Below are 13,812 nucleotides of genomic sequence, written 5' to 3' on the forward strand. Positions count from 1 at the left end.
GATGTTGGCGCTGCCGGGCACTTTGGTACACAGGCTCAAGGACTGGCCCACCTTCTGTTACACGAAATTGTGCAGGGCTGGTATTGCCTTCTTCGCAAAGAAATGACTGCTTGACACTCTCCACCTCCATGCACAAGCCATCAGTTCTCTGATAGGTGCAGAGTCCACCACTTGAAAAGGGAGGGACTGCAGCACCAGCAACTTAGACAGGAGCACATTCATCTTCTCTGCTGTTGGATCAGTGGGCGCCTACTGTTGTCTCTTGAACATGGCTTCGCCGATGGATTGCTGGCGGAATGGTTGACTCAAAAGAGGGGGAGCAGGAGCATCTGGAGTGACACAGCTCCCTTTGGCTGAGGTAGTGGAGCCTTGGCTTGCTGAAACATGGAGAGAAGTGCCACTGGGTGATGCAGCAGGCTGTACCACCACATCAGAGCCACGGTTCTCCCAGGCCACTTTATGGTGGTGCAGCATATGTTGACGCATGGCCATGGTGCTACTGGTAGGCTACTGCAAAGCAGGTGGTCTCCCCCGGGCACGTTTGGCTTCAGAATTTCCACTTCTGACAACATGCTGACCAACCATGCTACCACCTTGCTGGCTCAGCTGTGGCCTCACGGGCAATCTGCAATCCTCCTCTCCTGATGATGATGAAGCCCCTTCTGCACCCGGCTTCCAACTGCGATCGTCTTCATCATCATCAAAAAGTGTCTGCACGCCACTGATGTCCTCCTCATGTTCCTCAGCAGTGTCTGCTTCAGGACCCTGAATGCTGGCAACACCACCTCCCACGTCACTCTCCTCATCCCTACTTGCCCGCCTAGCGGAGGAAGCGGTGGATGTCTCCTCCACTTCTTGGCTAGGTAGTAGCTGTTGACTGTCCTCTATTAGATCCTCCTCACTGAATTGTGGAGCTGAACCCACAGCATAAGATACTTCTGTAGGGAAGGGAACAGCATAGGGCAGAGGCAATGGGAGGAAAGGGACTGCTCCCAGGCCATGCCAACTGAGGGTTGTGTCTGAGGAACCCACCGACTGTTATTTGGGGGTATCAGGGGCCACTTGTGATGAAGTGGATGACCGTGTTAACCAATCGATGATGGCAAATGGGTTGCTTGTCGAGACACGACCACTAGCTGATACCGGGAGAAAAGGCCTCTCTGTGACTCCTGCTGCCATTCGCCCTTAGTATGCTACGACCTCTGCCTGCTCCTGATGAATTTAGGCCTCCGCCATTCCTCTGTGCACGTCCTGGCACTTCTCTGCCTGAATGAGGGGAAATGAGGGGAATATAATACACTTCACTTAGCTTAAAACAGTATTTGTCTAGAACAGCAGCAGGTGTGTACTTTTGGCTGGTCTTTTACAGTTACTAGGCCCTTAAGACTTTATCAGGAACAAAATGGTACAACACCTAGATGTATGTATGTGCTATGCACTTATGAGGGCAGTAAAATGCGCTCCACTACGCTTAACAGTATTTGTCTAAAGCAGCAGCAGGTGTGTACTTTTAGCTGTCCTTTCACAGTATCTAGGCCCTGAAGACTTTAACAGGAACAAAATAGTACACCACTTAGATGTACGTATGTGCTATGCACTTATGAGGGGAGAAAAAAGTGCTGCGATACACTTAAAAAAGTACATGTGTACAACACCAGCCGGTCAGTACTTTTGCCTGGCCTTTCACAGTATTTAGGCCCTTGAGACTTTAACAGGAACAAAATAGTACACCACTTAGATGTACGTATGTGCTATGTACTTATGAGGGGAGAAAAACGCGCTATAGTACGCTTAAAAAAGTATTTGTGTATAACACCAGAAAGTGAATACTTTTACCTGGCCTTTCACAGTATCTAGGCCCTTGAGACTTTAACAGGAACAAAATAGTACACCACTTTGATGTACGTATGTGGCATGCACTTAGGAGGGCAGAAAAATGTGCTACAGTATGCTTAAAAAAGTATTTGTTTATAACACCAGCCGGTGAGTACTTTTGCTTGGCCTTTTGTTTATAACACCAGCCGGTGAGTACTTTTGCTTGGCCTTTCACAGTATCTAGGCCCTTGAAACTTTAACAGGAACAAAAGAGTACACCCTTAGATTTACATATGTGCTATGCATTTATAAGGGGAGAAAAATGCACTACAGTACGTTTAAAAAGTTGAGTATAAAACCAGCCGGTGAGTACTTTTGCTTGGCCTTTCACAGTATCTAGGCACTTAAGACTTTAACAGGAACAAAATAGTATACCCTTAGATGTACGTATGTGCTATGCACTTATAAGGGGAGAAAAATGCGCTACAGTACGCTTAAAAAATCATTTGTGTACAACACCAGCCGGTGAGTACTTTTGCCTGGCCTTTCACAGTATCTAGGCCCTTGAAACTTAACAGGAACAAAATTATACACCAGTTAGATGTACATATGTGGTATGCACTTATGAGGGCAAATAAATGTGCTACAGTACTCTTAAAAAGTATTTGTGCAGAACACCAGCAGTACATACCAGTGCTGCAGCACACAGTCGCTTTGTACTATATCCAAAATTGCACTCTCTCTTAAAGGAGTACTCCGCCCCTAGACATCTTATCCCTATCCAAAGGATAGGGGATAAGATGTCAGATCACCGCGGTCCCGCTGCTGGGGACCCCGGGGATCGCTGCTGCAGCACCCCGCTATCATTACTGCGCAGAGCGAGATCACTCTGCACGTAATGACGGGCAATACAGGGGCCGACGCATCGTTACATCACGGCTCCGCCCCTCGTGACGTCACGGCCCGCCCCGTCAATACAAGTCTATGGGAAGGGGGCATGGCGGTCGTCACGCCCCCTACCATAGACTTGCATTAAGGGGACGGGCCGTGATGTCATGAGGGACGGAGCCATGACGCCACGCTGTTCCGGCCCCTGTATCGCCCGTCATTACGCACAGAGCGAACTCGCTCTGTGTAGTAATGATGGCGGGGTGCCGCAACGGCGATCCCCGGGGTCCCCAGCAGCGGGACCGCGGCGATCTAACATCTTATCCCTATCCTTTGGATAGGGGATAAGATGCCAGGGGTGGAGTACCCCTTTAATCTCACTCCCTTCCCGATCAGTCCTTCTAGGCAGTATTTGTGCTTGAACTGAATCGCTGTTGTTCTTCTGTGCAACACACTGCTCTCTGTAACAAAATGCTGTAGACAGTGACTAGGAAGTAAATCGCTGCAGTAAGAATGTGTTTTTCTGTGAAACACACACTGCTCTCTGTCCCTCTCTCTGTGCAACAGAACGCTGACTTGACTAGGAGGTGAATCGCTGCTGAAAAAAGCTTTTCGGTGCAACACACACTTCTGTCTGTCCCTCTCTATCTCTCTGCAGTGAAAGGCTGAAGTGATTGGCTGCAATATGGCTGCCGATTATATAGGGCTGTGACATCACAGGGGTGGCTGGCTGCTGATAGCCTGCATTCTGCATGTGATTCAGGGTCATTCAGCCTACCCTTGTTTCCACCTTCCCAGGATTCCTTGCCCCATGTCCTCACATGTTGAACCACCATTTTAGATGCCCTGAAGCCTGAACCACACTAAATGGAGTTTAATGAAGCGATTTGTGCAATAGAATCATGGCGATATTCGCATTCGTCATGAATCAAATTTTTCCTGAAATTCTTAACTAATTCGGATTCCTCAGATTCGATTCGCTCACCCCTAAACAGTATAAATGAGAGTTTATAAAGGTCATATGAAAGTGTCATAATATTGAACATATTACGAAATAAATTTATGGAAAATGTTATATGTAAAAGTAACAAACAGAGGAGTCAAAGACTTGATTCATGGAAACCACTTAAAGGGGTATTCTGCCCTTGAAATCTTATCTGGCAAAGATCAGGGATAACTCCTATATCTCTTTTGACATTAACTACCTCTAATAGAACAATTTGCACACTTTTGACAAATAAAACTGTAATTAAAAAACAAAAAAATGATATTGTCAACCCCATACCCATATACCCATATACAGTGGTCCCTCAACATACGATGGTAATCCGTTCCAAATGAACCATCTTTTCTTGAAACCATCGTATGTTGAGGTATTCGTGCAATGTTAAATATAGGACGTTGTACTCAGCTGCTCCGCTGTCACCGCTGCCCTGGATGTCGCCATCCATCGCTGATGCCACATCCTCGGGGTGTCCCCGCCGCTCCGGAACGTCTCTGTTGCCTGGGATCTTCGTTCCTCATCTCCGCCATTACGTCACTATGCACGCCGCTCCTATTGGATGATGGGACGGCTTGCGTGGCGACGTGATGACGACCATGGGGAGCGACGGTGATGCAGGGGATCCCGAAGATGACGTCCTGGAGCGCTGCGGACAGGTGAGTGACCATCACCGGAGCTTACGGGGCACCGTAAACAACTATCAGGCGGCAGCTGAAGCAGTCTGCGCTACCGGATAGCCGTTTATGCGATGGCCCCGACATACAAAAGCATTGTATGTTGATGCTGCCTTCAACATGCGATGGCCTCTGAGAGGCCATCGCATGTTGAAATTGTCATATGTCGGGGCCATCGTAGGTCGGGGGGGAGGTCACTGTATTTTCTGAAACTAGATAGCGTGTTCATTATCAAAATGCTACTCTAACTTATACATTCTTTCATGCAATTGTTTGTCAAATTGTAATGTTTCATTAAAAGTGCATAAAATTACTAATGGAAGTTGAATGTGTGAATATTGTATAGTTAGCATTACGATGATATTTTAAATGTACAAAAAATTCGAATAATGTACTGTTAAAGGGAGATTGTAAGACAGTGTGTGCTCTGTTGCATGACAACAGTTCAGAAAGAAAACCAGAATGGGATGAGACCCATGCGCTAACCCCTTAACGACCACGGACGTAAATGTACGTCCTGGTTTGGCGGGACTTCCCACACCAGGATGTACATTTACGTCCTGTGTATGACCGCGAGCATCGGAAGGGTGCTCGCGTCATACACGGCAGGTTCCGGCTGCTAGCAGCAGCCGGGGACCCGCCGGTAATGGCCGACACGGATCGCACGGATGTCCGCCATTAACGCCTCCGATGCTGTGATCAATACAGATCACGGCATCTGCGGCATTGCGGCACTTTGATTGGATGATCGGATCGCCCGCTGCGCTGCCGCGGGGATCAGATCATCCAGCATGACAGCCGGAGGTCCCTTTACCTAGCTCCGGCTGTCTCCCGGGGCCTTCTGCTCTGGTCTGCGATCGAGCAGACCAGAGCAGAAGATCACCGATAATACTGAGCAGTGCTGTGTCCTATGCATAGCACTGCACAGTATTAACAATCAAACGATTGCTATAGATAGTCCCCTATGGGGACATAAAAAGTGTAAAAAAAAAGTTGAAAAATTTAAAAATAAAAAGTAAAAAAAAAGTGAAAAATCCCCTCCCCCAATAAAAATGAAAATTGTCCGTTTTACCCATTTTACCCCCCAAAAGAGTCACATTTTTTTTTTAATAAACATATTTGGTATCGCCACGTGCAAAAATTTCCTAACTATCAAAATATAATGTTAATGATCCTGTAGGGTGAATGGCGTAAACGTAAAAAAATTAAAAAGTCCACAAATGCTGCTTTTTTGTCACATTTTATTAAAAAAAAAATTATAAAAAATTATCTAAAAATTTTATATATGCAAATGTGGTATCTAAAAAAAAGTACAGATGACGGCGCAAAAAATGAGCCCTCATAGCGCCCTATGTACGGAAAATATAAAAAGTTATAGGTGGTCAAATTAGGGCGATTTTAGATTACTGATTTTGTACAAAAAGTTTTAGATTCTTTTTAAGCGGTACAAAAATATAAAAGTATCTAGCCATGGGTCTCATTTTAATCATATTAACCCACAGAATAAAGAACACCTATCATTTTTACCGTAAAGTGTACAGTGTGAAAACAAAAGCCTCCAAAATGTGCAAAATTTTGGTTTTCATTTAAATTTCCTCCCTAAAAATTTTTTGGGGGGTTCGCCGCACATTTTATGGTAAAATGAGAGGTTTCATTACAAATTACAATTGGTCATGCAAAAAACAAGTCCTTATATGGGTCTGTACATGGAAATATAAAGGAGTTATGGATTTTAGAAAAAACTGAAAAAAAAGGAAAAAACTAAAACGCAAAAATAAAATTGGCCTGGTTCTAGAGGTGAAAATGGGCTTGGTCATTAAGGGGTTAAGAACACACAGTGATGTAGGTCATTTTACCTAAAAAAAAAAAATCCCACTTGTACTACTATACATATATGTATGTGGTACATATTTTATTTTACCAACTTTTTCCTTGTGGGAAAACTCCTTTAAAGATTGCAATTTCAAATAAAACTGATTTGATACAATATCATGACATGCTGTCACGTTCGGCTGGGATGAGTGCAGCCTTGAACTCATAAATAGTTACTTTTATTGCCTACTCAAGTATCTGTCCTAAACAACGAATCCTCAACTGGATGGCGGTTCCTGTTTGTGGAGGGGTCCAAACAAGACACAGTACAGAAGGCAGGGAGGCAGGTAAGGGTACAAAGGGTTAACGAGCAAAGTACAACACACTGATAAACAGACAAACAGAGTGTAGCCAGACAGGCTAGAAGCTAGTCCAGATAGGCTGTCCAGATGTGTTCACACAGCAGAAAATGTGTTGTGCAAAACATGTGCATACATTCTGCACATGTGCATGTCCCGCTGGTGCTAGGACCGCTTGGAAATGTGCCATGTTTCCGCTACAGAAATTCCGCCGTGCACGCGGTGCAGCAGAATCGCATTGAAATGAATAGAAGAAAATTTCTGCTCAGAAATTCTGTTGTGTAAACATGGTCAAGTTCTGTTGTGTACTAATGGCAACTTAATACAAAGACTGCCTGGTATTTATATGCACTTGAGAAGAAATAAGCCCAAATAATAGGCTACAAGCCCAACCCCCTAAATGGCCTGGGCGTCGCCACAGCCACATTGAAAGCCTCACCTGAACTCAGGTATTATTCAGTAACTGTGTACATGCTATTTGTCTACTGAATAATCACACTTAGAATAAGCATAGAAATGTGTTCTATTCAACTGGGGTATCAAAATACCTCGCCTGGGACCTGGAAAGAACCATATACAAAAAGACATTTCTCATAGTACAAATAGATTTTGCCATGGTTTATGCATTAATTAATGGAGCAGATTTCTTTTGGTCACAAATTGGTCATAATCATAAATCAGGCAACTCCCTTTTATTGTTATGTGATGGCTACTTTGTATAGGGAAGTAAACTTTATTTGACTTGTGACTACTACAAATATTCAGAATGTAATACATTTTTCCCATGGTAACTAACTGAGGTCTTGACTAACTAATATTACTGCTTCTCATACATTTGATGGTGGATATGCATTCTGTACTGTATTCTGTAAATGATACTGTATAACTACAGTTATTTAAAAGTGTGGAGGGCCAGGTCCAGGCATTCCTACAGAAAATTAATATTCTATTGTTTCAATATTGTAATCAGGATAAATGGAGGGGAGCTCTCTTATAGTACTTGAACTCATATAATATTAATATATATTTTGAGAAATTCTTAGAATACTTATTTAGTTGACAGTAATGAGATTCCATTGTAATCCATGAGTAAAAGTCACTAAATTATATTATTCATTTACCAGCTTCTGTAACAGTGAGGGAGAAAGAGAAGATCAAAAAATAATCTCAGCTATTATTTGTCTATAGTGGGAAAGGACAAGGGAGCATTTTGTCCTTGTGCAGACTCCATTAACCCCGTTTTATGACAATATACTTTGTGTTTACTTAATTCTAAAATTGCATTTTTAAAGGGGTACTCCGGTGGAAAACTTTTTTTTTTTAAATCAACTGGTGCCAGAAAGTTAAACATATTTGTAAATTACTTTTATTAACAAATCTTAATCCTTCCAGTTCTTATTAGCTGCTGAATACTACAGAGGAAATTATTTTATTTTTGGAACACAGAGTTCTCTGCTGACATCATAAGCACAGTGCTCTCTGCTGACATCTCTGTCCATTTTAAGAACTGTCCAGAGAATGAGAAAATCCCCATAGCAAACATATGCTGCTCTGGACAGTTCCTAAAATGGACAAAGATGTCAGCAGAGAGCACTGTGCTTGTGATGTCAGCAGAGAGCTCTGTGTTCCAAAAAGAAAACCATTTCCTCTGTAGTATACAGACCCTAATAAGTACTGGAAAAATTAAGATTTTTTAATAGAAGTAATTTACAAATCTGTTTAACTTTCTGGCACCAGTTGATTTAAAAAAAAAAGTTTTCCATGGGAAACTAATACTTGGTGTTGGGGAAGCATACCATAAAAACAAAGACCTAAGGCCCAGATTTTATAAACTGGAGATATTCTTTCTTATGATGAACCCTCCCCGAGGCACTTTTGACCATTCCTTGTCTGAGTTCCAATAGGCCCCATGATCTTTGGTAATGTATAAGTTGTTATTCCCTGGTTGGACTTGATGGACGTATGTCTTTTTTCAACCATACTAACTATGTAACTATGTATTAATTTTATCTAACCTGCTGATAAAATCATTTGATATCTGGTCTCTGGCCTAGAAAAGACCCAAGGAAGTATAGTTATTGAGTGTGTTTTCAGATCCGGTTATTCAGTGCATTCTGCAGATCACTAAATCTTCGAACTTAACCCCTTAAGGACTCAGCCCATTTTGGCCTTAAGGACTCAGACAATTTAATTTTTACGTTTTCATTTTTTCCTCCTCGCCTTCTAAAAATCATAACTCTTTTATATTTTCATCCACAGACTAGTATGAGGGCTTGTTTTTTGCGCGACCAGTTGTCCTTTGTAATGACATCACTCATTATATCATAAAATGTATGGCGCAACCAAAAAACACTATTTTTGTGGGGAAATTAAAACGAAAAACGCAATTTTGCTCATTTTGAAAGGTTTCGTTTTCACGTCGTACAATTTATGGTAAAAATGACGTGTGTTCTTTATTCTGAGGGTCAATACGATTAAAATGATACCCATTATTACGTACTTTTATATTATTGTTGCGTTTAAAAAAAATCACAAACTTTTTAACCAAATTAGTACGTTTATAATCCCTTTATTTTGATGACCTCTAACTTTTTTATTTTTCCGTATAAGTGGCGGTATGGGGGCTCATTTTTTGCGCCATGATCTGTACTTTTTTTTGATACCACATTTGCATATGAAAAACTTTTAATTAATTTTTTATAATTTTTTTTAAATAAAATGCATTACAAAAGTAGGAATTTTGGACTTTTATATTTTTTTTTCCTTCACGCCGTTCACCGTACGGGATCATTAACATTTTATTTTAATAGTTCGGACATTTACGCACGCGGCGATACCAAATATGTCTATAAAAAATGTTTTTTACGCTTTTTGGGGGTAAAATAGGAAAAAACGGACGTTTTACTTTTTTATTGGGGGAGGGGATTTTTCACTTTTTTTACTTTTACTTTTACATTTTTTTACATTTTTTTTTACACTTGAATAGTCCCCATAGGGGACTATTCATAGCAATACCATGATTGCTAATACTGATCTGTTCTATGTATAGGACATAGAACAGATCAGTATTATCGGTCATCTCCTGCTCTGGTCTGCTCGATCACAGACCAGAGCAGGAGACGCCGGGAGCCGCACGGAGGAAGGAGAGGGGACCTCCGTGCGGCGTTATGAATGATCGGATCCCCGCAGCAGCGCTGCGGGCGATCCGATCATTCATTCAAATCGCGAACTGCCGCAGATGCCGGGATCTGTATTGATCCCGGCACCTGAGGGGTTAATGGCGGACGCCCGCGAGATCGCGGGCGTCGGCCATTGCCGGCGGGTCCCTGGCTGCGATCAGCAGCCGGGATCAGCCGCGCATGACACGGGCATCGCTCCGATGCCCGCGGTTATGCATAGGACGTAAATGTACGTCCTGGTGCGTTAAGTACCACCTCACCAGGACGTACATTTACGTCCTGCGTCCTTAAGGGGTTAAAGGGGTTATCCAGGAAAAAACTTTTTTTTTATATATCAACTGGCTGCAGAAAGTTAAACAGATTTGTAAATTACTTCTATTAAAAAATCTTAATCCGTTCAGTACTTATGAGCTTCTGAAGTTATGGTGTTCTTTTCTGTCTAAGTGCTCTCTGATGACACGTGTCTCGGGAACCGCCCAGTTTAGAAGAGGTTTGCTATGGGGATTTGCTTCTAAACTGGGCGTTTCCTAAGACAGGTGTCATCAGAGTGCACTTAGACAGAAAAGAACAACCTTAACTTCAAAAGCTCATAAGTACTGAAAGGATTAAGATTTTTTAATAGAAGTAATTTAAAAATCTGTTTAACTTTCTGGAGCCAGTTGATATATATATATATATATATATATATATATATATATATATATCTAAAAAGTTTTTTCCTGGAATACCCCTTTAAACCAATGGAAGAAATACATATATGTTTTATAGTCGGAAGGGGCGGTCGGATATCAAATGTTCATAAAAGGCAATGCATAACTATACCAATGTGTTGATCATATTTGAGTTAATCAATAAAATAGGAAGTATCTGGTAACTGAATAAACTTAAGTTTTATTGCATTATTTGATTGCATTTCCATTGTTCATATTATTATGATGATTCAATCAGGTTACTATATTGTGGTTATTGATGATATAACTTAATAACTATGTCTTTGTTGTTTATTTTTGGCAATTCATATAGGTCACATGCAAATGTCCCAAATATGTCAAATCCTGTACCAGCTAAAGAATCCTATAGCATTCTTAGGGTCAGCTTTGCCCTGGTTTCCTGTGTTATGCTTGCTAACTCTTTATGTAGCCAATTCTATATTCATCCATGTCGTGTTCCAGCACTCAAAGCCAAATATTGCATTCCAAATATTGTTTTGGCAGTTGATCCGAGACAAAAATACTAACACAGATCAGACTCACCAAAATTAGTGGATTGTTATGACAAACAGAAATACAGCAAAAAATGCAGTTTTCTATGATGCAAAATACAGCAAATACTATAAATAACCTTCATTTCATCTGTTTAGACTATTTATTTAAAGGTAAATTTGGTTTAATTTGATAATAATAATGATGATAATAATAATAATAAAAATGTAAAATGTCCTCTATATCCTTTTGTCTAGGAAAAGAAATAGAAATGTTCTCCTCTTTATTGTGTATGAAATACATTGCATGTTTATTTATAATATGTAAAAATGAAGTGTAAAATAATATTTAAGCTCCCTGTTCTACTCCAGAATGAATGACATTGATATGTAGGGCAAGAGTGTTTTGCTATCCTTCTATCATCGTTCTAAAAGGCAAATATGCAGTCAGCAAATAAAAAGTGATAATGCCTGCCAATTAATAATTATCCTGAAGGTTTCATCAAGATTCCCAGCTACTCAGGTCACCAAGGACAACTGTGTGCCCTCTTCATCCTTCACCCTATGGTGTACTGCTGTCTCTTGATGCTTTTGCCAGCCTTTTTTACGAGGCATCCAGAGTGTAAAAAATATGGCCTGCCTTTATGGTGCTCTACCACGAATGAAGCTATAAAATTATGAACAGTTTTTATGATGGCTATTCAGGGGATGCTTCTATATTGATGGTGTACATGCTGTATCTATCTTTTGCATGTGTCCCTTTCCTTGAAAAGATCACGGTGCAGGGAGTGGACCCTGTGTAACTATTTTTCATGCATTTAATATATTAATTATCCAGTAAATGCTCCCTTGGCTGCACTTGGGATGGTAAAGAGTGACAGCTTTTCAACAGAGCTCCAAAGGCAGCCTATCAGCCCACAGTGTATTATGTTGGAGAGGTCAGGGTGGGGTTAATGTAACTTTTTATTTGCTGATTTTTCATAGGCTTGCAAATGGTGGATAGAAGAAATATAAGAGGCAGAAAATAAGGAGGTATGTGAAGTAGATGAAAAGGGCTGACAATATCTCCCAGGCAATAAACGATAAATTGATATGCATCCCGAAACTCAGAATATCTTCTAGCGCATATTTAAAATCTTATATTTTAGATACGGACTGTAGAAATCATGACAGCTGCAATGACTAAAGGACCAGACTTTGACAGTGCACAGTGCAATCCCCAAAGCATTTGTATTATTTATTTAATCATTTGGATGGTTTCTATTTTTCTAATGCTTTTTATTAGAATTTCACTTGAAAATCACTATGGCAGTACCAGAAATAATGAGGAAGAAAACCGTGTATTAAAAAGCATCAAATGAGTGTGTGTAGGACAAGCATGAGTTTTTATACATGTTAATTTTACATTCATTTATACAGTAGAATCTCCCAATAGTGGAAACTCATGGGGAAAAAAAAGTGTCCACTATTAAGAAATGTCCCTTATTGGGAAAAAGGCTCAACATTCTTCCTAAATGACGGAATACTGTTCTGTACTCAACCCAGAGTGTAATTACCTATAAAACATGATAAAAAAGCAATATTACAGGATAATCTCCCAGTGTATTTTAATCTCCCCTTAGCCCCCCCCCATCATTCCATCCCTCTTTTATACCCTGTGCCATCTTATTTCCTCCTGCATTGTGCCAAATTATCCACCCCCCTTACCCCCTGTGCCACATCATTTCCCCTTCATTACCCTCTGTGTAAAATCATCCCCCCTCCCCTCTTTATGAAGTGCCACAGGGGAATAAAGGGGGAATGAAATGGCACAGGGGGTGGTAAAGAGGGATGATACATTTGCACAGGGGGCAATAAAGGAGGAATTAAATAGCACAGGGGTGAACAAGAGGAAATTATGTGGCACAGGGGGTAATAATGGTAAGATGATTTTGCACAGGGGAATAAAGTGGTGGTGGTGAGAATCAGGAAAGGAGGGGGGGGGAATGATGTGTCCTGCGTATGTACAGAAGCAGGAGACCACTGTTTAAACATCGGTCTTCTGCTTCTGTGCTGGGGCTTCTGCAGGGGGGTGCATCGGGGGCCTGTGCCCCTTACTGGAGTATTGGCTGAACCCCCTGACAGCGGCCCTGTGTACAAGGTAGGGCTGGCACATAAGCCTGGTTGTCCCCTATTGGGAGTTTTTTGTCCCCTATTGTCCTCCATTGGGAATGTTTTGTCCCCTAATAGGAGTGTTTTGTCCCCTATTGTCCCCTATTGAGTGTGTCCACGTTCACTATTTGGAATGTCCCCTATTTGAAGGGTGCAAATACATTAAGTCTTATTGGACTCTGCCGGGGAATTAAAAACTGTCCGCTATTGGGAGGTGTCCGCTAGAGGAGACTTTACTGTATACAATATATTTTCTACATTAAAGATAATCTATTCCTGGATTAAAAAGCACATTTACAGGATGCTTATGATATTGTGTTTCAGTGACTACAATAATGTTTAGGGTGCTGTTTAACATTCACCTTTCTCATTTAGTGGAGTCGAGACTGTGATCACAAGGGGCCTCTTGGCCAATTACACAAGGAGAGAGTAGTTACAGCATAGGCTGTTGCATTTTGAATGGAATTGACATATCATGAGGATACAGATCCTATGTCATTGCTGTATGGCAAAAAGAAAATGGTACTAAAATATATTAAAAAGCTTTTCCAGGATTTCTTTTCCATTTACTGATGGCCTATCCTGTGAATAGACCATCAATATGTAATTGGTGTGGGTGTAACATTTGGCACCCCCAGCTATGAACTATTTGCCTGACAAAAATAGTTGATTGGTGTGCCAACATCGACATGTCACAATATGCGGGCACGGCCGGCTTTGCCTATAGGCA

This window comes from Hyla sarda, chromosome 2 (assembly GCF_029499605.1).
Source record: "Hyla sarda isolate aHylSar1 chromosome 2, aHylSar1.hap1, whole genome shotgun sequence".
In the NCBI taxonomy this organism is placed as follows: domain Eukaryota; kingdom Metazoa; phylum Chordata; class Amphibia; order Anura; family Hylidae; genus Hyla; species Hyla sarda.